A 25,173-nucleotide genomic window follows, 5' to 3' on the forward strand; every position below is an offset into this window, starting at 1 on the left:
AAGAGCCCCATGTGGTCAAAACTAATCCGTAACCCTGCACTATGGTATCCCTTATAACCCTGTTGCCTTGGGGCATTAAACCCCATATTCCATACCATACCATAACTTTGGTGTGTGTTCTGTGTGCTTGACCATTTAAGCTGCAGTAATTGCTAGCACTCTTGAATTTTGACGCCATCAGATGTGCGTACACGTGCTCTCACCTCTCTTCTCACCAGATCGGCACCCATCAGGACCCTCTTTCTTCTCCTCCTCCCCTTCCTGAGTGCAGAGAAGCAGGCCACATATCAATCTTTCTGGCCGACCTCTTTGCCCTCGTTTCATTAAATTTACCTATCTTAAATTTTCATGAGTATTTGTGTGTGCAAATGCACAATATGTGGTGTTGACGAGGTGCATATCAACTATTACATATGCATGCCACCCATGCTATGATTGGCATGCATGTGTGCATTCATGCCTGTCATGTAAATAAATGTAAGTAGCACAGGCTCCATACAGTGGCCAGAGAGCGCTGCGGAGTAGCACTGCTTTCAGCACTACCGTGGCAGGTATGACGATACTGGGAAGGCGAACACGCTGGCTGCACTACTTGCTCTCAAGTCCTTGCTGCGTTTTGTACATGACCGCCGGCCGTGTTCTTGCTGCATCATGCGCTGTGCTTTCCAATGTCGCAAGTGGCCTTTTCTGGTTTTATGCCTATTAAAGGCTTTTAACAATGCGTTGTTCCCACCGCTCTGAAGGGCTTAATTCAGTTGCGCTTTATTTTATTGCGGAAATTCACGCTTTGGCATCAGTGGAATGTAGGACTCCAATGAGTAGTGCATACCATGGTTGTTAAGGGACGATTATGGTGTATGAAACATGTCAGATACCTATCATCTCTTGAAGGTCTCTTGGTTGCATAGACTCGGCTAACTGTAGTAATTGGCATGCGTTCAAATTGCACTTTTTTGCATATTTTCACGAGGTGGTTAGTGTAGATGCTTGTTGACTAATTCGACACAAATTTGCAGCCATCGCTCTGAATATAAAATAAGATGAAATAAAGCGACAACAGCTAATTTGCACTATGGCGCGGTATGCGTAAGCCGCGCAACACAGGCAAACACTAAAGTTTATAGGACATACAGATTTAAAAAAAGCCCAATTGCTTGGCACTCGATCTAAGCATGCAGCCACAAACTGGAACATGTTCGTTACAATTCCCTGCACGAACTGCACAGTGCACCCCTCCTCCAGCAGGCGAGGAAATCCAGCTTTTTCGTGATTTCGATATTCAGAAAACTTGTGGGCGTCAGTACGTGCTATTGGCAGCAAAGGTTACAGGACGCAAGTTCTCGGATTTAAAAAGAAGTTGTAGCGCTACCTCTTACCCAGTCGCTAGGTAGTATTACCAGTGGAAGGAACGCCCCGTCATGCATTCGTACATTTCAGGTGATATGCTTGCGTGCTGAAATAATCCCACAGTGCTGAAATAATCCCACCCCCTCCTCGCATTACGTTAGCTTCTGATTCCGACAGCACGTACGTGTTTGATATGATCACAAACATCAAAGAAACTAAAGCACGGTGAGAAGCCACACAAACGCCGAAAGTGCGGTTAGATGCCCACAATTAGAAAGTAGCTCTAGCGCTATCAAAATTCTAAATGCATGTTGCAGGAGTTGTAACGTGTATGCAATTTGAAAATGTAGCTTTAAATGCGCGGGAGTATGACTGACGTTGAACTTGACAGAGGTTGTTGACTTGACTCTCCGTACTGCTACAGTCCACCTCTCGGTCGTGCAGCCTACCAGAAAACTTGCACATTTTGATGCCAAGCTTCCTGCCCGGCTGTAATAATTCTAAACGCAGCATAACCGGCAGTAGTGTATTTTGCTTCCTGAAATTTCTTAGGTCGTTTCCGCTAGTACTCGCAATAGTTGCAGTGCCGTGAAAGCATCTGAGAGAGTGCTGCAGCACACGGCGCTTCCGCTCCCCCGCCCCACAGTTTTGTGAAAGCTGCGCTAGTTGGCGCAGGGCTCGTGACCAAACTTGACTGTACGGAGCCTATAAGTAGTGAACTAGGCGTGGTGTCAAAATGTGTGTAAAGCAAAAAATTCTCGTGTTTACATGTGCTGATGAGTCATTTTCATTGTAATGGCAAGCATGATTATGTTGAAGATTGCAGCAATATATCAGCACACTATGATTTTGAATGGTCAAATCTTTTGACTTGCATCTGTTGCAGTGTAAAGTACACATTACTGCCAATTAACGTGATGAGTGTGAGTGGTTTTATTGTACACTGTTGGGAGTGAGGCTTCCAGTCCATCCGAAGTGCTCTGATGAAAAGTACCTTTTATAATGGTACTTGTGGTTGCTTCATGTCATTGAAACTAAACTCGAATAACAAATAATGTGATTTTGAGCCGTATAAGTGAAAATTATGTGACCGCTTTGTTCATGACACTACATTTGGTTTGGTTCTATCCGCTACAATGATAGAAGACTGTGCTGCTTTGAAACAGCAAAGAGACATGCACTGAAGCCTTGGATGCGCAGCAAGAGACAAAGCGTGCATATTGTTGACCATGCAATGTTGACCCTTTTGTGTCGTACGTTTCCAGCTCCTATTACAGTTTTTTTTGCTTAATTTTCTTATGGGCCGATTTAGAAATCTGCTAAACATGGTCGCACGTCTCAGCTTTAGTCTAACCAGGCAGCTTTGGAGAAAGCGCACATATTTATAATGTTTTGGTTTTATTTTCGTGAATGACACTGCTGTATCAATTTTATTGGCGCTTCCTTTCAATGAGTGTGTTGATTATCGACAGCTGCATAAGTGACTATCTTATTTATAATGTAAATTCTAACTCGTTTTTTTTTCTAGTTTATTCTCAATATAGGCTATTTTTATTTGCGCCTCTTTGAGGAAGATCGCGATGATGATGATGGTAGCGCTCTTAAAGCGCCCCCTACAGTCAGTGAGCTAAGAAGAAAAAAAACAACATGGCGGTTGTTTACGTGCTTCGAATCGCGGTCGGCGGTCGTTGCGAGTGAAGAATTCGCCGGCGTCGCGTCTTTGTGGCCTGTGTAGATATTTAAATTTGCCCCTTTGTTTGTGACCAGCAGACCGCCCGTAGAATGCGTGTTTACCTCCCGTGCGCCCCTAAAGGTGAGTGAACAGGATGCAAGCGCGTGCCGTCCAGTATTGGCGTCCCAGATCTGGGTGTTTCAAGCTCATTGCGGAAAAGATCTGTACATATAGCTCTTGTTATAATCATCACGATGCAGTGTGTAGGCTGTGATACGTCATCGCCGTGACTATCTCATGGAGCAAGGGTTGGAGAACGTTGCAGCATGTCTTTTCTAGCCCGCCCTCTAACAGTCCAAGGCACTGATCTGGACACCAAATGGCGACAGTACCGATTGACGACTGTTGTGGGCGCTTGTGTGCGAAATTGCATTGATCTGCCAGATCGCAGAGTGAAGCAATTGTCGGCAGAACAATCGCAAGGCTTACCCGACTGTAGCTTGCAACAACCTCAGCGGTCCCAATGCTTGGGACAGAGCGAAGAAATAAAGCTGCACAGTGCGAACGCTGGATTATCGAAAACCGTGCTTACGTCTCGTATAGTAGCTATTGGAATTGAGTATTCTGGAATGCACTGGCAATGCGTACTTCTGCTCTTGGGGCCGAGTGACCCGTCTTCCTTCATGGCGCAGGCAGAGTGTACTGAACGCGTGTGCACACGCTGAGCGGCGCATCTGAAAAAGTGAAAAGTGTTTCCATGTTCACTGCACGCTTTCATCGACGTAGGAGTTCTAAGGTAATCCTGTGAGTTCACGTTCTGTTGGTATACAGTCATATTTGGTTTGTGCAATCAGTGACTGCCCACATACTGTTGAAAAGCGAGATTTTTATTGTCTGCCAAAGATGATGTGGTGGCATGTATAAATTAATATAGCATAGTAACAATGTGACACTGAACACTTTTGTTAAGATGTAATAGCAAGTAATTTCGATGTTTGTGTAAGCCAGTGTGTTTGCCTTCATTGCTAAAGAGACTGAAGCAAGTGTTTGGGTGTTTATGAGTGGGGACAGAACTGGTGTATCAAGTAGGTGATAGACAGGTGCCCAGACCATGCATACTCTGATGCTATGTACAAGTGTCGCATTTTGTCAGACTTCAGCTGCGAGTGATTCTTCGTGTCCTGCATCTTTTTGTTCAATGTAAAGAAAGTAGGTAATAACAAAGCAGAGTAGCTCAGAATGGAATAGGCTTGGGCAGGTTGGTAATTCATTGTAACACAGTGAGCATAGCACGGGAAGAACGAGAGGGGACAAGCACTATTCTTGTCCTGTTTCCTCTTCGTCCTGCGTTCTTTCCGCGCTATGCTTACTGCGTTACAGAGCAGCTCAGTGCGGCCAGACTTCACGGGATACCAAGGAGGACACATTAGAGTTGGGTCATAGAGATGATAGGTTACGTCATTCTAATGAAAAGGGGCTGCTTTTGCTGAGGATGAAGCTTTTATAGGCTATAATAGGCCAAAAGGTGAAATGGAAGTGTCATCATCCTGGCCGTTTTTACAAGCAACCTGTGCCAAGTTTTTGAGCGCAGTGCACCAAAGCCAGACAACATTGCTATTCACTTTCTAACAGTAATCACGGAGCCCTTCTCTATGTTTATATCACGAGTTTGAATCGAGTGCTCGGAAAAATTTGTAAATCTGATTTTATTTTTGGTGAATGCAGCAAACATCAACATAACCAGAAGACCAGACGTTAGATGGAGTTGTGCTGGCATGGTCATACTTGCCAGCCTAATTTAGAAGACTGTCAAAAAATGGTCGCGCATCTTAGGGTTTAGTTGTAATCAAGCAGAGTAAGGAGGAAAAGAATCTGGAGTCGTTTTTGCTGTGAATTTCGTGACTAGAGGAAAGGGGAAAAGAGGGAAGGTAGTGCTGAAATTAACTAGTGTTCAGCGTTAGTAAGGCAAGTCAGGAGGCATGCTGGGTGCATTCCGGTAAGTTGCACGTTGTGAAGACAGCTGTGCCAGACTGCACCAAGCGCGCATCAACTCCACTGGCCGCACTGTGCTCTGCTGGTTTTGCACCGGTGGCTGAAGTGGCGGGCTGTGTGATTTTGAGCTTTGTTCGGAACTCCCTACTTGTCTGCAGATGGTATAGCTGTGAGCGAAGTTCTCAAGGAAGCCAGTGAAGTGCGAATGCATGTGAAGGCTGCTGGTGATGCGGTATGTTGTAACCACCTGCTGGGCAGTGGGACTCGTAAGAGCTTTTGCATGGCATGCATGCAAATTCGAGAGCCTATTGCAGCAAGTGCAGGAGGGCGGAATTATGGGAATTTTCGTGCTTTAGAAGAAAGTGTTATATAGTGCCTAGCATTTGTGTTTTCAAACCTGTTATGAGCTCTGTGTGCTGTTGTAATGCTTTTGTTAATATTCTGTTATGCTTTTATTAATCAATTGTGGTGTCATCTGGGCGCGCCGTGCCCGAAATTTTAGGCAAATGGACCACGGAGTAGGCACTCCTGGGACTGTATGTGACCTAATTGGCTCTTGCATGGGTTTACACATGTGTAATACTAGGTGTTTGCATGAACCTGACAATGTCGGGTCAAGTTGGCCGTTCAGGCTTGTGTAAATGCTTAGTAATCGTTGGGTCGGGCTAAGTCAACCAAATTGCAAGCAGTTCGTTGCTCAGCCCCATCTTCTTGGCAATGTGCACACAAGCATTGTCAAGTCATAGAGTCAGATCATTCGGAAACCGTTTTGTACTGGCACTTCGGGGACAGAGGGAGCATGCCACAGTTGTGGGTGGCACTTTTGCATGTTCTGTCTTGCTTAACACTGGGCATTACTGTACCTACGCCGGTCCTTACTCACCAAGATTAAGTTCAGGAAAATTCGCCATCAAGTACAAGTGTTCTTGTTGAGGCCTTTTCCCGACTTACCTTGGGTTCCTGTAAACGAAGCTGTAGTAGTAGACTCCTGCCATACTTAGGCATATGCATCATTAGTGGAAACCACTGCTGTATGGTTCACTTGTGTCCCTTAAGGATACGTTTGTTGTTTACAAGCACATGATGTTAGCTTTATATTGGCTGCATCAACGAGATGTTGGCTCTGAATTTATCGTATGGAAGCTCATTTGCCATTTTTATGGATAAATAATCATGTTCTTAAATGTGGCAGGTTTTGATTGCTGATATTAGCACCATTGCATTGCTGAGTGATAGTAACAAACTGGTAGTCGTGTTTGTGCAGTAACCTTTTCTGTGGCACTGCTGTGCCAGCAATAGCTCAGCAAGTCTAGTAGGCAAGTCTGATGCGTCTTGCAGAATGTTTTAGAAGTTTGCAGGCATCACAGAACACCTTTGTGTCATGCTGGTATGCAGAAGGGTTGAAATGCAGGCCAGTTGGTGCATTGTACCTGGAAAAAAAACAGTCACAAAAGACAAGGGACAAGAGAAGGAGTGTTCACGCCACAACGACAGGACCAGTCGTTGGACCAGTCGTGAACACTCCTTCTCCTGTCCCTTGTCTTTTGTGACTGGTTTTTTTTCATGCTGGTAGTGTGAGGTGCTGTAACTTCGTACAAGTGAGCCAAATACGGTTTAGCATTGAAGTATTATTAGGATGGTTTTTGTTGGCTTTTCTCAGAAAGGAGCAAGAGGTATGTGCACACTTTTCATTTCTACACTTTTCACATCCATTTTAGAGCGCCACTCTTTGCCACCCGTTCTTGGATTCCACGTCGTAGTCGGCATTACACGCCACCTGCCACGGCAAGAGCGGATGAATGGAAAACTGGAAGGTGGCTGCCACGGGAAGATCCCGGAGGGCGGCTAGTAGCGTAACGCGCCACCTCCCAGCTGTGGCAGGTAGTAGCAAAGCGAAATGCCACCTATCACTGAATCTTGCCGTGGCAGGTGGCTCTCTTAAATTTTGTACCTTAGCATATTGCAAAACTAAAATACATAAACAGCTGCGCTTAAAATTCGCATTACCGACTATCGCAATTGGCTGTGTATACATACAACCTTTGTCCGTAAAGTTCCGAGACTTAGTCCATTAAAAAAAATGCGTTGAAATCATTGAAATCATTTGTGCAGCACCCCTTCGAAATAATCTCCCTTGCAGTCTATACACAGCTTCCAACGCTTGTTGAGGTCTTGGAAACAGTTGGAAAACGCTTCTTTTGGCAGGGCTGCCAGCTCCTATGTCGTGGCGCCTTGAATGGCCTCCCCACTCCCCATCCAGCGACCTTTTAGGGCTCTCTTCACACGATGAATCGGGAAAACATCGCATGGGGTGAGGTCAGGCGAGCATGGCGGATGGGGAACTACAGTAATGCTGTGCTTGGCGAGAAATTTTGTCACGCTGAGAGTAGTGGGCGGCCTTGAGTTATCGTGGAGAAGGCTCCATTGTCCAGATGCCCATAAGTGAGGGCGACGGCGTCGCAGTGCATCACGCATGTGTTGGAGCACGCGGATATAAAACTCCTGATTCACCGTCTGCCCTTGTGGGACGAACTTGTGGTGTACGACACCTCAGGCATCGAAAAAAACTATCAGCATCGTCTTTGTTTTGGTCTTCTGTCGCTGCACCATTCTCGACGCCGGAGAGCTTGTGGACCGCCATTCGGCGTTCTGCCTCTTTGTTTTGAGTATCGTATTGAAAACACCATGTTTCGTCTTCAGCAATGATGGTGTCGACGAATGCCAGCATCCTTCTCTGCCTCAGAGAGTAAATCAGCGCTCACTGATTCCCGCGTGTCCTTCTGGTCCTGTGTGAAGGAGTGCGGCACAAGTCTGGCATTCAGCTTTTGTTTCCCCAAGTTCTCACATAGAATTTGGTGGCATGTTGTTCTTACTAATGTCGAGAGCATCTGATAGCATGCGGATTGTAATGGTGCGGTCTTGCTGTATGATTTTCCTGATCCGAGCCACGTTGTTTTCATTCTGTGAGGTTTAAGGGTGCCCCTGCCTTGTGTTGTCTTCCACAGACGTTCTCCCCGAAACGAACCTCTTGTGGAACTCGAAAACTTGTGCCCGCGATAATGTCTCATTGCCGTAAGTGCCACGAAGGAGCTGCTACATCTGTGTGGCTGTCATGCCAAGCTTCACACAGAATTATAAGCTTACACGTCCATCTCTCCACATTCACTCACAGTAGAATGTGCAGACGACAAGTGACAACGTATTTACATGTAGTGCCATCTAGCGGCTCCCTCAGCAACTAACATAAATAGCTCAGGTTAGCCCGAAAAGATTGTGCTACACATACGCACCAACATTTGTTTTGGGGAATTATTTCTAGAGAAGAAAATAAATCAGTCTCGAAACTTTACGGACAAAGGTATTTTTTGCCCGTGGTTTACTGCTGCTACAATAGCACACATGGCTCAGTCTGTGCACTCTACTGCGTGCTAGCGCATGGTATGCTTCAAAAGCAAGGGTTCGGGCAAGTTGTTTGTTTTAGTTAAGGTTGGTCGCAGAACAAAAAGGGATGACACGGGAACCAGACGCATAGCACTGACCATCGAAGAGTTGAGTCAGTGCTGTGTGTTGGGTTCTCGTGTTTGTGCTGTCTTTATTCGTTGCAATGTGATCAACCTTAGCTTCAAAAGCAGTCTTCACACTCTGTACAGGGGGAGTGCACATGCAACTGCTGCACAGAAAAGGCCTTAATAAGGTAATAAACATTGTCCATTTCGCGCTCGTGTCTGTGTACAGCACCTGGTGCTAACTGCTCGCTACACTGCACATTTCAATTTAGGCGCCAAATGTACTTCCTTGTGATGCATGGTGTAGCGAGTACTTTTCTACTTCGCATGTAACAAACTGTAGCCGTGATTCAAAAATATCATTGTAATGCGTCAGCATCAGAACCCCCATGTTGGAATAATTCGTCCATCCATCCGTCTGAAGCCTCAGGTGGCAAAGTGGAGAGAGTGGAAAGAGAAGAGAGGGTAGGTGGAGATGGTTGGCAAGCGGTTGACAATCACAGTCGAGGGGTGGGGAGAGTGGATGTGTCACAGATAGCTGGATTTCATTAGGTGAGTGGAGTGGGCGTGTCACGTGGTGATTGATGGGACCCATTCGTAGTCTGAACCTGTCAGCAGCTGCTGCGCTCCGTCTGGCAGGAACATAATGCTGACGCATACTGTGCCGCATGAGTCACATTGATGGTCTGTGATTTATTTTTAGCCTTAATTGATCAGCATTTAACACATGTACCATTCGTGATTAAATTTTATCGGTTTTCATGCGGCACTGCAGGGACCAGCTTCGCGACATTCATGCGTATGCCATCTTCACGTTTGCTACAACAAGCTCATGCATTTTGTACTATATTTCATGATTTTTTTCAAAAAAACCTAATTAATGTAACAGTCCTTATTTTGACATCAGCTTATACTGACACCACAGGCTGATTGTAACCATTTAGATTGAACTAGCGAGAAACTATTTTCTGCAAAAGAAGTGAGATACTACACGTGAACAATATTGACAAAGGCTTTGACCCTACAGGCACGTTTTGTTCAAATGAAAGAAACTTTTCTAATCTTCAAGTATTCCCATCATTATTGTGTTCTGACAATAACTGGAAGTTGCAGCAAAAATACTGTTAATGAACATGCATTGAACACCTTGTCAGTTGTGCCCATGTGATGTGGGTATTGCAATTAATAGACAAGTTGGTTGTTTGGTTTATGAGGTTTAACGCCCCAAAGCGAATCAGGCTACGAGGGGCGTCGTAGTCGAGGGCTCCGGTAATGTCGACCACCAGTGGTTTCGCACAGCACACGGACCTTTAGCATTTTGCCACCATCAAAATTAAATCACCGCAGCTGGGATCGAAGCGGCGTCTAATGGAATCTATTGAATTTCAACGTTACACACACAGATTAGTTTTTGCTATGTGCAAGTTGTATTTAATGTCTGTACTAGGAAGGGTAGCTTTCTAAAGCCACAGATGGGCTTGTAGGGCATCGTAAACATCCATTAGAATCAATGTTTTTGTACAGTGATCACACAATGGCAGCGTATCTATGACTGCAAATGTTTAAATCAAGCGTAGTATCTTGAAGCTTATTAAAAATAGATCATATGTAAAATTACCTTCCAACTTCTCAGAAGTACCACATTCGTGGAGAAATGCAATTGAAAATTGCCAAAATGCCTAGGAAAAGAAATTTTGGCAGCCAAGAAAGGAAAAGGAGCACTTTATGCGAGGACTGTGGAAGGATGAGTTGCACCCAATTGTGGAAAACGATGAACCCTAAGAAATGATATGTGAAGGTGATGCAATTCACATTTCGTGCATACTGGGCTGCCTTGCATTACGACAACTTGTCCAGGTTGACTGCCACAAGTCAAGGAAAACCCCTGATACATACAACCGCAGCTTTCTGTTAGACATTTTATTTGCAACATTCGTTATCTAGCTGACAGGTTATCAATATCCCGAGGTGAATGTGAGGTGCAGGATGAAACGGGTGCCATGTCTGGATACTGGAGAAAATGTGGTGTGATGAGCCTTGGGAGCCTTCCTCTTCACGTGGCTCCAGGCAGTTTTGCGGCCACATATTACGGTTGACAGTGCTTCATTCTGTAACCTAATACCACAGTTACTTGCATAATGGATGCAGTCTGTGGGAAAAAATTTGAATGGTAATTTTGGTGCATTTATTACATGCTGTAAAACTTGGTGTGGTCAATTAAACTTCCCCAAATTTTGGCGACTGAAGTAGGCAAGGCATTTATTATGCAAGTGCATCCATTATGTAAGTAAATATGGTGTACGAAAGCCTGAAACAAAAATAGAAATAAGTATCTGCATGAGTGGAACAAATTCCTAGCAACTTTGCCACAGCACCATACCTATGACTGCCAAGCAAATTCATTTATGAAGTGCTTTACTATTGTGAGGGAAGGCCATTCTCAACTAGTTCTACCACGGCAATATAAGTCCGTGTGACACATTGCACCAGCAATGTTCCGAAAAATGAGTAATACTGTTTGTCTGCTGCAGCAGTATTGTCTTTGTTAAATAAGATGAATGGTAGTTATGTGCTCCACGATAACTACATATTCTCAACTGTCCTCTAAAAGGGCAGTTCACTGTGACATCACGACATGACAAAGAGGTATGTATGCAGCATGGAGTGCCACTTGATACTGCTTTTCCTGAAGTGCACCACATGCAAACAAAAATGATAGTGAATGCAAGGCAGGTATTAACAAGCAACAGAGTGCACTAATTGCCTAAAGATGAGAAATGCTTGCTAATTGTCAAGAGGTTCTCTGTTGAGCAGCACCAGAGAAAATTTACTCACACATGCAGATTCTGAGTGGGGAATGAGGGGCCTGAAATATCTTATTTGTAAACTGTGGGGTTTATATTTGAGGGCGACACATGGGCTATGAGGGACACCATAATGGAGGTCTCCGGATTAATTTGCACCCCCTGGGGCTTTTTAACGTGCGCTGACTTTGCACAACATATTGGCATTCTTGTATTTTTCCTCCACTGAAATACAGCCGCCACGGCCAGGATCAAACCCTGGGGTAAGCAGTCTAAAGACGCCAGAGCCACTGAGATGCCATAGCGGGATGAATTCTCCATTCCTAGGAGGAAAATTTCGGGAAGAATGACTAGAAAGGAATTACTTGAGGCCTGTAGTGTACCCTTACTGGTGCTGCTTGACATGGGATATCAGTTCCCTTGTTATGACCATGCGGGCTTCAAGAAAATTAGCAAATGGCACTCCTCTTCCCTGCTGTGTTTTGAGCTTGCTATGCTGAAGAACTTTGTCAAAGCAGCCCAGCAACTACCTCACAAAATAATCCTCACCTGAAATCTGCCATCTTCAGTTGGCAGGGTCTACAAACAGCCAGCACATTCAGGTGCTACTTTCTGCATTATATATTTTCCCTCATCAAATCTGCAAAAAACAAACACAAGCAAGGCAAGCACACAACTTGTGAAAAAGCTACATTTTCTCTAGTCAAGGACAAGTGAGAACCTGTCCCTATGACCAGTGTGGTTTAGCCTAAAATTTGGATGGCTAGTCTGGTGTAAAAATTTAGTTCTCTATAAAAAAGTTTTGCAGCCCATTCTGCTCTGCACACAAAGATACAGCAAGCTTCCTGCAATGCAAGCATGACAAGGACTATGTATTGCTCGACTGTATCAACAATGCCTAGGATTAGAATGCCTCCTTATAGTTAGTGGAGGTGCTGGCTTCCCTCAACCTGAACCCGCAGCTCTGCAGCTGTACATTGCCCCAGATGTTAGCATGGCTCAAGTCAGCAACCTGCAAGCCCGTAGCATTAAATGGAGTTGTACTCAGGATCATTGATATTGCCACTTGAATGACAAGGTAGGCTCACTATAATTCAGGGCACCAGGGTTCTTCCGTTACCTGACTGCACTTTATACAAACAGCCCGCTTTGGCCTGCTACATTAGAATTTTATAAGTTCCACCCAAATACTGTCTGGCATTGCACAAACCTTTTGCTTAAATAGTTTTTACTAAGTGAGAATGAAACATACAGTTAGGAAAGAGGCAAATACTTCAGTACATTACCAGCAATGCATTCATATGCACTTAGGCTAAGTCTTTACTGTAAGCTTGCCTATGCCACAGCAACTGGTCCATCAAAACAACAATATGGCATTTGCTGCACTTTCCTTGGAAATTGTTCAGTGCAGTCATGCTGCGAAAATAAAATTCAGACTTTTTGAGAACAGCCATACACATCACTGGTGCTCCCTTAGTAACGGCATCTCTGGTGTCTGAGTCATCATCGGCAGCTTGTGAGCATGTCTCATGGACATTTTCAGCCAGTTTTTTTTTAAATCTTAGTTCCCTTTGTGCTGTCCAAATCGTCAACAGCTTGTGAGCATGTTTCATCGCTGTTTTGAGCTAACACATCTGATGTCCTGTGCATTTTGACCTTAATGGCATGTTATACCTGGGCAGAAGTATTGCAACAATGTGTATTGTGAAAGTTCTGGTTAACAGAAAAGTGACAGCTGAGTTTAATTTGCACATGCTTCCTTAGACTGCATATATACGCAACCAAAAGACTGTTTTCTCACTTCAACATATTCTAGAATTTAACGGGGCTTGCATTGAGAGCTTGCTATATACTTTATGTCAGTTCCACCTGTGGCACTGTTGGAGATGCCTCTCATGCTCTTCAACACACACACCATCCAAGCCACTGCCACACCGCTGTACACTATGTTACACATCTATGTACACTCCATGCACACACTTACCAGCAGCACACGTGACAAGGTTGGAGGTGCCTCTCGCGCTCTAACGCACACACCATCCAAGCCACCGCCACGTGGCTGCACACCATACCACACATCTATGTACACTCCATGCACACACCAGCAGCACACGTGACAAGGTTGGATGTTCCTCTCTCTCACACACCATCCAAGCCACCGCCACGTGGCTGCACACCATACCACACATCTATGTACACTCCATGCACACATACTTACCAGCAGCACACGTGACAGGAGGTGCCTCTCGCGCTCTAACGCACACACCATCCAAGCCACCGCCACGTGGCTGCACACCATACCACACATCTATGTACACTCCATGCACACACTTACCAGCAGCACATGTGACAAGGTTGGAGGTTCCTCTCTCTCACACACCATCCAAGCCACCGCCACGTGGCTGCACACCATACCACACATCTATGTACACTCCATGCACACATACTTACCAGCAGCACACGTGACAAGGTTGGAGGTGCCTCTCGCGCTCTAACGCACACACCATCCAAGCCACTGCCACATGGCTGCACACCATACCACATCTATGTACAAGTGCAGGCAGTACAAAAAGGAACATGTGGTCAAGAACAGTTATTCCAATTTATCAATTCAGTGAGCACTGCTGTTCCGCTTTTCATGGAAGACAACTGAAAAGCATGACATACTTGTTTTTTTAAGACATGTTGGGTAAAGCACTGGCTCGCTTTGGGGCATGCTTGCGTGTTCCCTTTCATAATGGTTGCATTTGTATGTTACACAAGCAACAGCACAAATTAAGTTCGAGATGCCTCTTATGTTATAACAGATGCACTATCTATGACTTCCCTTATTTATGCTTGCTATTTACTGTTTTCAGTCAATGCACTCCATGAACATTTCGCTACACAGGGATAAACTGCACATTTCTCAGCTTTGGACAAAGTTCAATCCGCAAGGAAGCATTATTTTACTTTTTTACTTTACAGTAATCGTGGTCATTTCCGGTATGAATAATCAAGACTTCTTCGTCCAGTCCATGAGAGAGAAGCTGCCGTTTTACTGTTTCCTGCTGCAGCATAGTGGGAGGACGGCCCAATGCAGGCTTGATTTTGCCATATTTCAGTGCTCCATACCGCGGCTGCTTTTCAACGTTCTTATTTGCAGGCACCAGCCGTGGTTTTTTTTTCTGTTGGCTTCTTTGCGGTTGCAAGGCTATGCTTTGCAGCAAACTTTGTCAGGTCTTCGTCTATCATCTTTTGCTCCTCGGCAGTTTTCTCTGGAAGCTGGTTAATCAGCATTTGGAAGGTAGACCCAGCTTTCAATTTCAGCACATTAGTTCTTTCTGGTGATATTTTTAGTGTGGAGCCTTGCTGAGTGCTCTGCATAATATGTTGAGCACTGGCCATTAAGGAGCCTGCATCATCGATAGCAGTCTTGGATGCCATCTTTGGAAGGACAATTGGAACAGGTGGCCTGGCTGCTCTGCAACTTGCGCGACTGCAGCTCCATTAAAGCAACAGCATGCATGTGCTTGCACATGTGCGCATGCATTGCATGGTCAACACATGTGCATGTGAACATGTTGTGGCAAGCCTCACACTGCTTGCAATGAAGCTCACAGCCACTGCATGATTTGCTAGTCCTTTGCACTGTGTGCTTGAAGTTCACCAAGCTTTGTGGCTTTACATGCCACTGGCCATCTCCCACTCTCTCAATACTGGTCTTACAAAGCTCAATCCCCACTTTATGCCTCCCAAATAGGGCAGATTTGCGGTGGTCTGCTCCTCCTTTCATAAGTGCAATAGCCCTGATGTAAAGCTTGTCAGACGTCAAATAAAAAAGTACTTTGATTAATTTATCCAGTCGCCCATTTATCTTTCCACCAAAGGAGTACTTCAGTGTCTTGTGCATTGACTCCAAGTGATTATTTGTTGTTAATCCAATGTACTGCCGATAGCAGTAAGCCCACTGACATGCCCTCTTTGCGTATGTTTTTTCAAAATATCTGATGAAGCCATTCAGCTCTTCCAGCTCCTTTGGAGCAAGGCGATTAAGCTGCTGCTCTTTGGAATAAATGCTAAGAAACGCAGGGAGCAACTGTTGAAACTCTGTCTCATCTGTGCACTTCATCAGAGTGTGTAGCATGTCCCTTATTGTATCCCTGCAGTCCTTGTTTGTGACCGTATTCAGGCGCGCGCCCCAGTTAAGCAGCACGTGCCAGCTGCAAAGCAGTCGACTCTTCAGGGTACCCATCACCTGCTCCCATGCATTGCCATAAACAGGGGCATCATCAGACATAAATGCCTGACACTGTACTGTGTTTGTTTTTTCTTTGATGGCCTCGAAAAACCTCACCATGGTGCCCATGTTCACCCTTTTTGAAATCACATAGGCACACGGGATACCAGATCCGTCTTCAGAAATTGTGAGCAGGGTTGTCAGTTGAAATTTGTACTTATTTGTGCCATGGGTGGAGTCAATGCACAGTTTCTCTGTCCCCAATTTAGAAAGTAACTCTCGTTGTGGGAATGTCATTAACGCTAGCTCAAATTCACCATCATGACTGTTGGGGTCACCCTTCTTCATGTAATACAACAGTGGTGACTCGTTTTCCGCCCTCATTTCTTCGACCCATAAGTCAACACTTTTAAAATCGTCTGGATCTCTGCTCTTTGCCAATCCTAAACTTATCTGCAATGTTGCGGAGGTCCTTAGTGGTCACAAGTTGCATCCGTGGGCTTGATCCACTTGTGCCTGCTCGGATGTTGTGCACAACGGTTTTTGCGGGCACTCCTTCTGCTAACCGACCTGAAAATTGTACAGAAAAAAAAACTGTTAGCATCTCTGGTACATTTGCTTACTGCCATGTAATAAAGTGACAGATACTTCTTGTCAGATTCCTTTGTCTTCAGCCTTGTTCCTTTTTTACAGATGACACAAATTACATCATAACTTTAATTTCACTTTTGTGGCACTGCACAGCACACGACAAAATGCTTGTTTCACAGCCAGATGGTATTCATTTTATGTGCTTGAGTGTTTAAACATGCATAGAATGCAAAACAGGAAAGTTATATACAGCCTGTTATAAATGCAGGATATAAAAGCTCTGAAAATGTGTACAAGAAAAGAACAAGGACATCTGGCTCTCATTCAGTCCCGTTTCATTCTACATATTCAGAAAGTGCACCAATTGACCTGACTGCACCTTTAAAGGAGTAGACAAACCAAATTTCTGAATGCGTTCTTTGTTTATTTGGACTGGAGCACAATACTGTGCATGAGGCGCAATGTAAAATCCTGAATAATTTCTAAGTGAATATTTTTCTCTAGCTGTTTCGGCTTCAGCAACCGAATGACTGCTGCTAAGTAAGAGACTATTTAAGGGTGTGCAAGTTATGCATAAACTGCAATATAATCTGCTTGTTCTTTTTTTTGTGATTTGAACTCTTGTCCAGGCTTGTGTTTAGTGGTTTTTGAGGAATTGAAATGGCACTGTGGGCACCTGAACGTGCCATGAGGGAAGGCAGGAACGTGGGAGTGAACGAAGCAAGGGAAAGCCGTAGTGGAGGGCTCCGCAATAATTCCAACCATCTTGGAATCTTTGGGCACTGACAATGTGCAGCACATGCGCACCTCTTGCATTTCGCCTCCATCGAAACGCAGCTGTTGCGGCCGCGTTCGAACCCGGGTATTCCGGCTCAGTAGCATTCAAACCACTGAACCACTTCAGCGGGTTAGGCTTGCATAACAAATGCTGCGAATTAAAACGACGAAAGCAGTGACCATCAAATCATCTGTGCCGTCACAGCCACCGTTCAGCTGTTGAAACCGTAACAGCATAAGAGAAAAACATTCAGTTATTGTCGCTTGTTGGCATAATTCACATGGTTGTCAATATCTTCTCATGTGCTGTGCATCGTTGCAAAGACTGAACGTACAGCTAAAATTTGGTATCTCTATTGCTTTAATGCAGCCTGTTATAAGTACTCTAAACGGCTTATTAACATGGGTTCACGAAACAAAAATTTTCTGCACGTAGTACAAAATTTGGAGAGGATAGAAATGCAGTTATGGTCACGCAAAGTAATACATGAAAAAACAAAACCTTTAACTGATACCATAATAACCTTTAACTATTTATGTGGCAACAGCGGACACTGGTGTCTCCCACCTGCACAACTTTACAATTTGTGTATAGCTTGTGAGATGGCCATTGCCACTCTAGGACCGGAAATTCCTCATATGAACACTGCACTGAACTATAAATGTATTATTTTTCTTTTGTGTCATGGTGAAAGCAATATCAGCAGTTAAACTTCGTGCTCATTTCTGACGAGTGATGTTTCCAGCTGGCATTTTTTGGAAGCGACACAATCTTGATCCGGGCTTCCAAGAACATTTTTGTTATATTCCGCATGTCAACAGGAATGTCGGGACCCTGTTTGTGAGTGGATTTCGTAACTGGATGCACACTACTCTGTTTTATGTTTGAAAGTGTGGGCGTCAGTGAGGAATCATTACGATTAGCAATGACTCTGTTCCAGGCATACATTTTTAATGCAACGAAACTCTGCAGCGGCGTTAACCAGCAGTGATCCCAAAAATCCCAGATGATGTCTCTGTGACATCAAATAAAAATAAAATTTCGAAGGTGCAGGGAATTGAGCCCAGGACTTCCAGATTGCAAAGCGAGCGGGGAACCCACAGGCCACAAAACCATGTTGCGTCTGGGCGAGCAGAGGTGAACCATGTTTATGCGTTACCTTACAAATGTATGCTAATGAGTAGGTGTGTAAATAGAAAGAGAAAAATTTGAAGTGAAAAGGAACTGAAATAAAAATGCTTTCGCACTCATGTAAGTAGTTTAAGCGCCCTTAGTAATTTTTCATGGTATTGCATTCACCTAGTGACCTAACAGGTTTTCATTGTTCATAGTTAAGGGGGATCCGATAACTGAGGAGACCTTAGAACTGTTCTTCAGCTTTCTAGACGATTAAAAGCAAGGCACTGAATGATTTGGGCAGTGGTTTTCGAGCACCCTCCACTTTGGTTCTCACGGAGACATTAGATTGTGCAAAGCCAACACCAAAGGAAGCTGCAGGATCTCTAAATGCATGCTCAACCAGTTGGCGATGGTAGGGAAAATGACAATGGGATGGGCTGCTGTAAAGCTTACTGACATTCCTGCGAGCATTAGTAATGAAGTGACAACACAGTGAAATAGTCCGAATTAATGAAAGTTCACTGCAGACGAACCTGTCTTGTGAGAAAAAACATGCCCCTTATACAACCGTTAGCCTGGTAGCGTTGTTGCCCTTATCAGAACAAAATGCCTACCCTTTCGACAGGCGGCCAAAATGGGGGCTAGCATTTAATTTTTTATTTGGCTCTTGATGCTGCAGTTGTCATTCAAGACGCATTTCATTGAGCTCAAGCCAAGTTTTGTGGCTGAAGTTTAATGTCAGCCGACTGAGAGACAAACCTAGGATAGTCAATGAAACCAGCAGAAAAAAATTGGCGGTGGTTTAGCTCTGGTTAAACCTGGTGTGACGCGATAGCTACAGCTGGCCGAGTGGAACTCGCTTAGTCGAATTGCAAAGTCAGTCTTTCGCCGCTCCGTTTTGCTGGGCGTTTATTCTTCACCTTCGTACCACTTGACATGGCGCATGCGCACAAATGTTGCAGCTCGGTTTCGCCTGCTCTGCACCATGTGGCTGGTCACGTGACGAACCACGTGGCCATGTTGCGGTGGCCATGGTCACGTGCCACCACCACGCTAAAGGCTCGAAATGCTACCGTAATGTAGCTATCGCTACAAAGGAAAACAGACACTGCAGTGGTTCAGTTCTAGACGGCATTCCTAATCATGTTCAATTCGAAAGACTGGACCACTTCCACAAAGCATCTCTAAACTAAACAGCATGAAGTTCGTACGCGCAATGCGCCTGCAATGTGCCATTGTGGATCAATTGTTTTTCACCCTTCCATGCGACCAAGCAAGCTCAAGTGTATTGCACTATAGTCAGATACAGCTCAAGAACAAAGTGGCGCATGACCCTCAAAGAAGACCCTCCATTCAATGGTATCAGCTGATTTTCATGACCCAGCAGTTAAGCCGCAACTAATCCCCGTTCATCTGCCACCATCCTGCAATGCTACTCCTTAGGATTAACGTGACATCATAAGAATTGGTCGACACCACTGCCTAGAAGGCTTCCTTTGAGGGGCATTGGTCACTTGGTTCTTAAGTTGTATCCTACTATAACTTATTCTGCCCCCTCGTTTTGTGGGACATACCTTTTCCCACTTTACAATAGGTGTTTTCATGTGTCGTACCACCTCTTTTGTGCCATGAGTGCATTGCAGGAGAATGAAAATTCATTGTAATGATCACTCTTCAGTTCAATGAACAAATTATTTCCCTAAATTTCTAGTAATGCACTTTTGTCTCACACCATATGAAGGGTTGATAGAGTGTAGCCTCTAAATGTTTTTACATTCTGATACTGTGAACACTGCATGCACAAACGCTTTGTACAAGAGGAGTGGCTAACCTGCAAGCACTCTGGCCTCATCCTGGGACAGCCTCTGGTGGCAGACTTCATTGAAGTGTCCGTAGTGTTTCTTTTGAAACACTACATATACTTTGCTGTCTTTCTCCGTAACCTCTAGAGTTGCAAAGCAATGCTTGCCAATTCTGCAGCTTCCTTGCCCCTTTTTCTGCCTTTGGCGCTGTTCTATAGGAAGCTCTTTGTGCGTGCCGGAACAGTGGCAATGCAGGTAGCGTTTGAAAACGCTTGATGCGCTTTCTTTCCTTCCTGTTGAAGCTATGAATTGACAGCAAGTTCTTTCTTCTCCATCTTTCCAGGTGCAAAATTTTGAAATGGAAAAATTATAAACATAACTAAGCACTCCACACAGTAGAAGTTAATTATTGGTGCAAGAGCACTATTCTGATGCGTAAACACCTGAGCAAGATTTTGTGAAGTATGTGGGTCTGTGCCAAGAGCATAGCAACGGCAACATAGCAACCACAGTGTCATAGCAGCATTACAGCATAGTTATGACGTGATCAAAGTCCATGACAAAAAAAGTAAAAGAAAAACAGGCCTGAACATACATGTGCTTCATTTTGATAAAAATGTACACAATGACAGTGCATGAAAAACGGCATAAGGCAACATTAGAAAGCCAACAGTGAAGTAACAAGACAAGGCAACGTTCATGCAATTCTGCTTTTGCATGTTTATAGAATTTTGGCAAAAATTCTCTTTTTTTTTGTGCATCACACCACTTTCATTTTTTTGAAAGGCAAGTGCAAAGTGAAGTTTGCTCTTTTTACATAGACTAATGAAAAATGCAAGCACTATGGATTGGGAACACGGGCAATACTCCCGCGCTACTACTGGCGCTCTGCTTGTGCCAAGTGCACATGACAATCACGAATTTAGTTGACCATTTTTTGCCTTTTGCCAGTAGTGCAGAACTGCGTTTCCCAGCTTATTTTTACTATTAAAAAATTGATCAGTCATTCACTTACGGTTTTTTCATGCTACTGGTGCATGAGCAACAATTTCTGGAGAATATTGTTTAATATACTAGGTTAACTGATTACACGAACTGTTACATAGTCTACCTCTGCAAAGCTCATTCCTGCATGGCAACCTTTTACGTGGCCCTGTCCTTGGACCACAAATTCAGGGCAGCTTTGTTGACTTCCAGAGGCTAGAATAACACTGGGCATTCCTCCTGCACACTTCTGTGTGTTGCAACTGCGATGGCTACAGCACTGCCAAGCCAGTGCATGCCGCGACAATGTCGTGTGTCCTGTATGTGTGTACCTCTGTCACATTGCGGTTGTGATGGAGATATGAAGTGCAGTTCGGTCAAGACATCGCAGGTGCAACAGAGCATAAGCAAGGCCTGTAGCACCGAGTCTTGCTGCTAGGATAGGCTGCACGAGCAGTTTTTTTTCCTGCAGTGGCTAATTTAAATATGAAAGAGAGCCCCTTATGGAGGACCTAGGATACCAAAAAAAATCTGCAAACACACTTAAGCGAGAATGCGAAATCATTGAGTCACGGCTACGTAGCATGACTAAGCAAACTTTGTACAACCTCTGTACACATTGCATTACTTAAGTGCTGAGTCATGCTATGCTTCATAACCATTATGAGTCGCGGCTATGACTACGCATACTTTGTAAATTTCATTACGTCGCTTGTATGATGATTATCGATTTTTATGGCGCAAAGGCATCTATGGCCAAGGAGCGCCATGACACAAGGTATTTTTGACTTCTCAGGGTGGGGTCAAAGACCCCGTTTCCAAGCAGTTCACCCCAGATAAGGCGAGCACCAGGCCAGGGGAAAACTTGTACCCATTGTATCACCGGTGAGTGCCCGGCGGCACTGGGGATCGAGCCCCGCACCTCCCGCATGCGAGGCGGATGCTCAACCACTTGGCCACCGCGGCGGTCATTACGTCGCTTGTAAAGTGCCGAGTCATGATACATTGCAGAATGACTAACTACAATCATGACTTCCATAGGTCATAGTACGCTGCGTTTCAAATTTGACTAAAACGCGCATGTCATCGCGAAGTTTTTATGCGCAAAACCACGTGCACGTTTCCCCGGGTGAGTGTAAGCCCGTAAATAAAAATAAAAAACGAACGGGCTTTGTATTAACACACTTCAAAAGCGCGCACTCGAAAGGTCAGTAAACTGCAACTTTTAAAACAGTAATCGAAGCTATAACGAGCGTCCGACTGCCTCCCGCTCTGCCCCTTTGTGGTCGTGACCACTGCGTGCATGCATGCAATAGCATCGACTTCGTTTCTTACCTGTATTAGAGTCGAAGTCTAGATTCTCCACTTCTTCCTCGAAGTTGTGTTCGTCCACATGGTGCCGCCGCAGGTCACGAAGAATGACAAAATGCTTCGGACACAAGTCGCACGAGAACGACCGTACCTTCATCGTCAGCGCTTCCTCGTCTTTTACATGCTGCAAAGCTCCTTCCCCGTGAACGTTCTTTAAGTGTTTTCTTAAATTACTAATGTTGGAGAACGCCTTGTCGCAAAACTTGCACCACTTCCGTTCGGAATTTTTGCCGGTGGTCGCTGAAGCAGCACCAGCGCTCACGTCCGTCTGCATGCTTGAGGCTAAAGGAAATGGCGGGAGAGAGAGAGATGCACCTTGGGATATGGGCACCTATCGTACCAAGGAACGCGGCGCAAGCAAGGATTTTCGCAAAGAGTTGAAATTCTCCCTATCGGTTGAAGCACAATGCTCCCCAAAAGTCCCCACAGAGTGACGTAGCGCAGAGCAGTGACGTCTGTTTTCAGTTGGCCAATCGCAACGAGGATCAGCTTCCTCTGAATAGCCGCTCCGTTCCGGGCGTGTCATCTGCCAGCCAACCAAACGCGAAGAGCTTTCAAATGCGAGCACCGTTGGAAGTTGGTCCAAGCGACTGTAGGTGTCACCCGCTTCACATTGCGGTGGACTGCGCAGTTCCTAGGTAAGGGAAGAATACGGCGGCGTCACGCTCCGGCGCGCTCAAGGGGGAGCGCCTCCGCGGTATGCACCCGCGGAGCGTGCGGAGCATCCACTTATCCACGCGGAGCATGTACACACAGAATGTGTACGTAAGCACGCTTCTTGCTTGCTGCTTTTCCTTTTTATCATTTGTGCGATTTTCTTTGTTGTGCTAGATTGTGTTCTTTGGACGAATTTTTTTTCTTCTTTCTGAAGGTACATCGGAAAAGAGTTTTCAGAGCACACAAACCGGGTTAATATGTTCGCCGCTCTCTGAGATAACATTGTGGAGAAAATCTTGGCGACCTTGGAGCGGGGAATGCGCTTTTAGGCCGTCCTGACATTTGTTGATTTCGCCTTTTTTTTCGTCCTTTACAATCCGGATTGTAAAGTGTGCCACGTTCTCTTTTCCAACTTCTTCACACGGACCGAACGCACAAGTTTGCGTACGTTTCTCGACCGTAGCGCGAGGTTTGGGCGTTTACAGGCCGCGTCCGTGAGATAAGCTTGTTTGACATTGGTCCGCTGATAGCGCATGCAAGGAAAGTATGAAAAAAAAGAAAGTGAACTGTTAAGAAAAGTTCCCAGCTAGGATACCATCCGCCGCGACAAAGGGGAGAGCTGTTGGTATGAATCCTGTCTTGCCACCCGTACCAGACAAGGCGACTTGCGCCTAAAAGCGAAGGGTCGGACAGCCTGAATGGCTTTTTTCGTGGCCGCGACGCTCGCCGTGCGTTTTCCTGTGCCCGGTGTAATGTCAAGTTGTCTAATGGCTTGTCATCTACATGCGCCTCCTCCCCTCTCCTACTTAATTTTTTTATGGGCTCTTCCATTCAACACAGCTATCCTCTGACATCACCACCTGCTTCGTGAGCGCTTGCACTTTCAAACGTTACATATAACCGCCTAACATGACCATCTCTATTTGAGTGGCTACCCAACCTTCCCCGCTCCAGGATTCAGAAAATTAAAAAAAAATAGTTCAGGAAGAACATCATGGTGGCAGGAGTGCGAAGTTACTAGGGTAGGCGAACTGACAGAAAGGAACGCTGACTTTTCAGCTGGATTTCTATCAGCGGGAACACGTTAATGTACCCGAACACAAGGTAGAAAACATAAAAAAGACGTCAAAGAAAAAACACGTGCGAGGAGAAATAAAACGACTCATAAACCTTTTCTGAGAGTTTTTTGCTTATATAATTTGTTGCAAATGAAGACCAGCTCTAAAGTAAGCGTTGTCTTTCCCCGGATCTCTCACTTCGCGTATTTTTACGCTGTTGTCACAATCGAATACGCCCAGGTATCATTCCCCGATTTAGAGATGTCATAGTGCACTGCATGCTTTAAAGAGATGCTTTACACAGCACCGTCATCTCAACGGCGCGTATAAAGAGTCAACGGGCCTACAGCGGTCAGTACGGAGAGTGAAAAAATATAAGGGCGTAGCTTGAAAATAATTATGCACCTTAATATCCACCCACCTCAAAGGATCGATGTGAGAAATCGTTTTATAGCTAGCTTCAGCCATCGACGAGGAACCTCTTGTCATTACCACCACAACGAGCGATTTCAAAGGCAGCTATAGGAGCCTGCGCTAAATTTTCATGATGGATGGATGGACGGACGGACGGACGGACAGACGGACGGATGGGTGGATGGATGGATGGATGGATGGATGGATGGATGGATGGATGGATGGATGGATGGATGGATGGATGGATGGATGGATGGATGGATGGATGGATGGATGGATGGATGGATGGATGGATGGATGGATGAAGGGACGGACGGACGGACGGACGGACGGACGGACGGATGGACGGACGGATGGATGGATGGATGGATGGATGGATGGATGGATGGATGGATGGATGGATGGATGGATGGATGGATGGATGGATGGATGGATGGAGTTTAACCATTTAATTCGGGCGGTGGCTCACGCCACCAAGCCATGATTTGTGAAATTTTACTCTTGTCTTGATTTCAGCCACAAATCAGATAACCTTCGCTTGGTTACTTCTGCCCGCTTGAAATTTATGTCCCTTCACTGTCCTTGAACTATAAAGCTTTTAAAAAATCTGCCCCGCTGATTTCCACTGTAGGGTGAAGGCCTTTACAGAAAAGTATCAAGTGTTCAGCCGTTTCCTCCTCCTCTCCGCACGCAACGTACAACGTGTCTATCTAGTGCTACCTGACTCTATATGTCTTAGTCCGCAAAACTCTCATCCTGGCCTCAAACAACAAAGAGCTTCCCCTACAATTATCATAGAAATTTTCTTTGGCGATTTCCTCCTTAAAGGTTCATTCCATCTTTCCATCTTCCACATCCA

At 45.1% G+C, this 25,173-nt stretch overlaps 1 long non-coding RNA gene and 1 pseudogene across 2 annotated transcripts; both read right to left on the reverse strand.

The window, feature by feature from the left end:
- Window positions 1-10,422: 10,422 nt before the first annotated feature.
- Window positions 10,423-12,194, reverse strand: LOC144124689 (uncharacterized). The gene is made up of 2 exons (XR_013313253.1): window positions 11,871-12,194; window positions 10,423-10,825 (listed from the first exon to the last, which is right to left on the reverse strand). It is a non-coding gene; the product is annotated as an uncharacterized LOC144124689 (long non-coding RNA).
- Window positions 12,195-12,732: 538 nt separating this feature from the next.
- Window positions 12,733-19,976, reverse strand: LOC144123853 (uncharacterized; annotated as a pseudogene). The gene is made up of 3 exons (XR_013313139.1): window positions 19,860-19,976; window positions 15,276-16,110; window positions 12,733-12,737 (listed from the first exon to the last, which is right to left on the reverse strand). The product of XR_013313139.1 is annotated as an uncharacterized LOC144123853 (transcript).
- Window positions 19,977-25,173: the final 5,197 nt, after the last annotated feature.

Source organism: Amblyomma americanum, chromosome 3 (genome assembly GCF_052857255.1).
Source record: "Amblyomma americanum isolate KBUSLIRL-KWMA chromosome 3, ASM5285725v1, whole genome shotgun sequence".
NCBI lineage: Eukaryota > Metazoa > Arthropoda > Arachnida > Ixodida > Ixodidae > Amblyomma > Amblyomma americanum.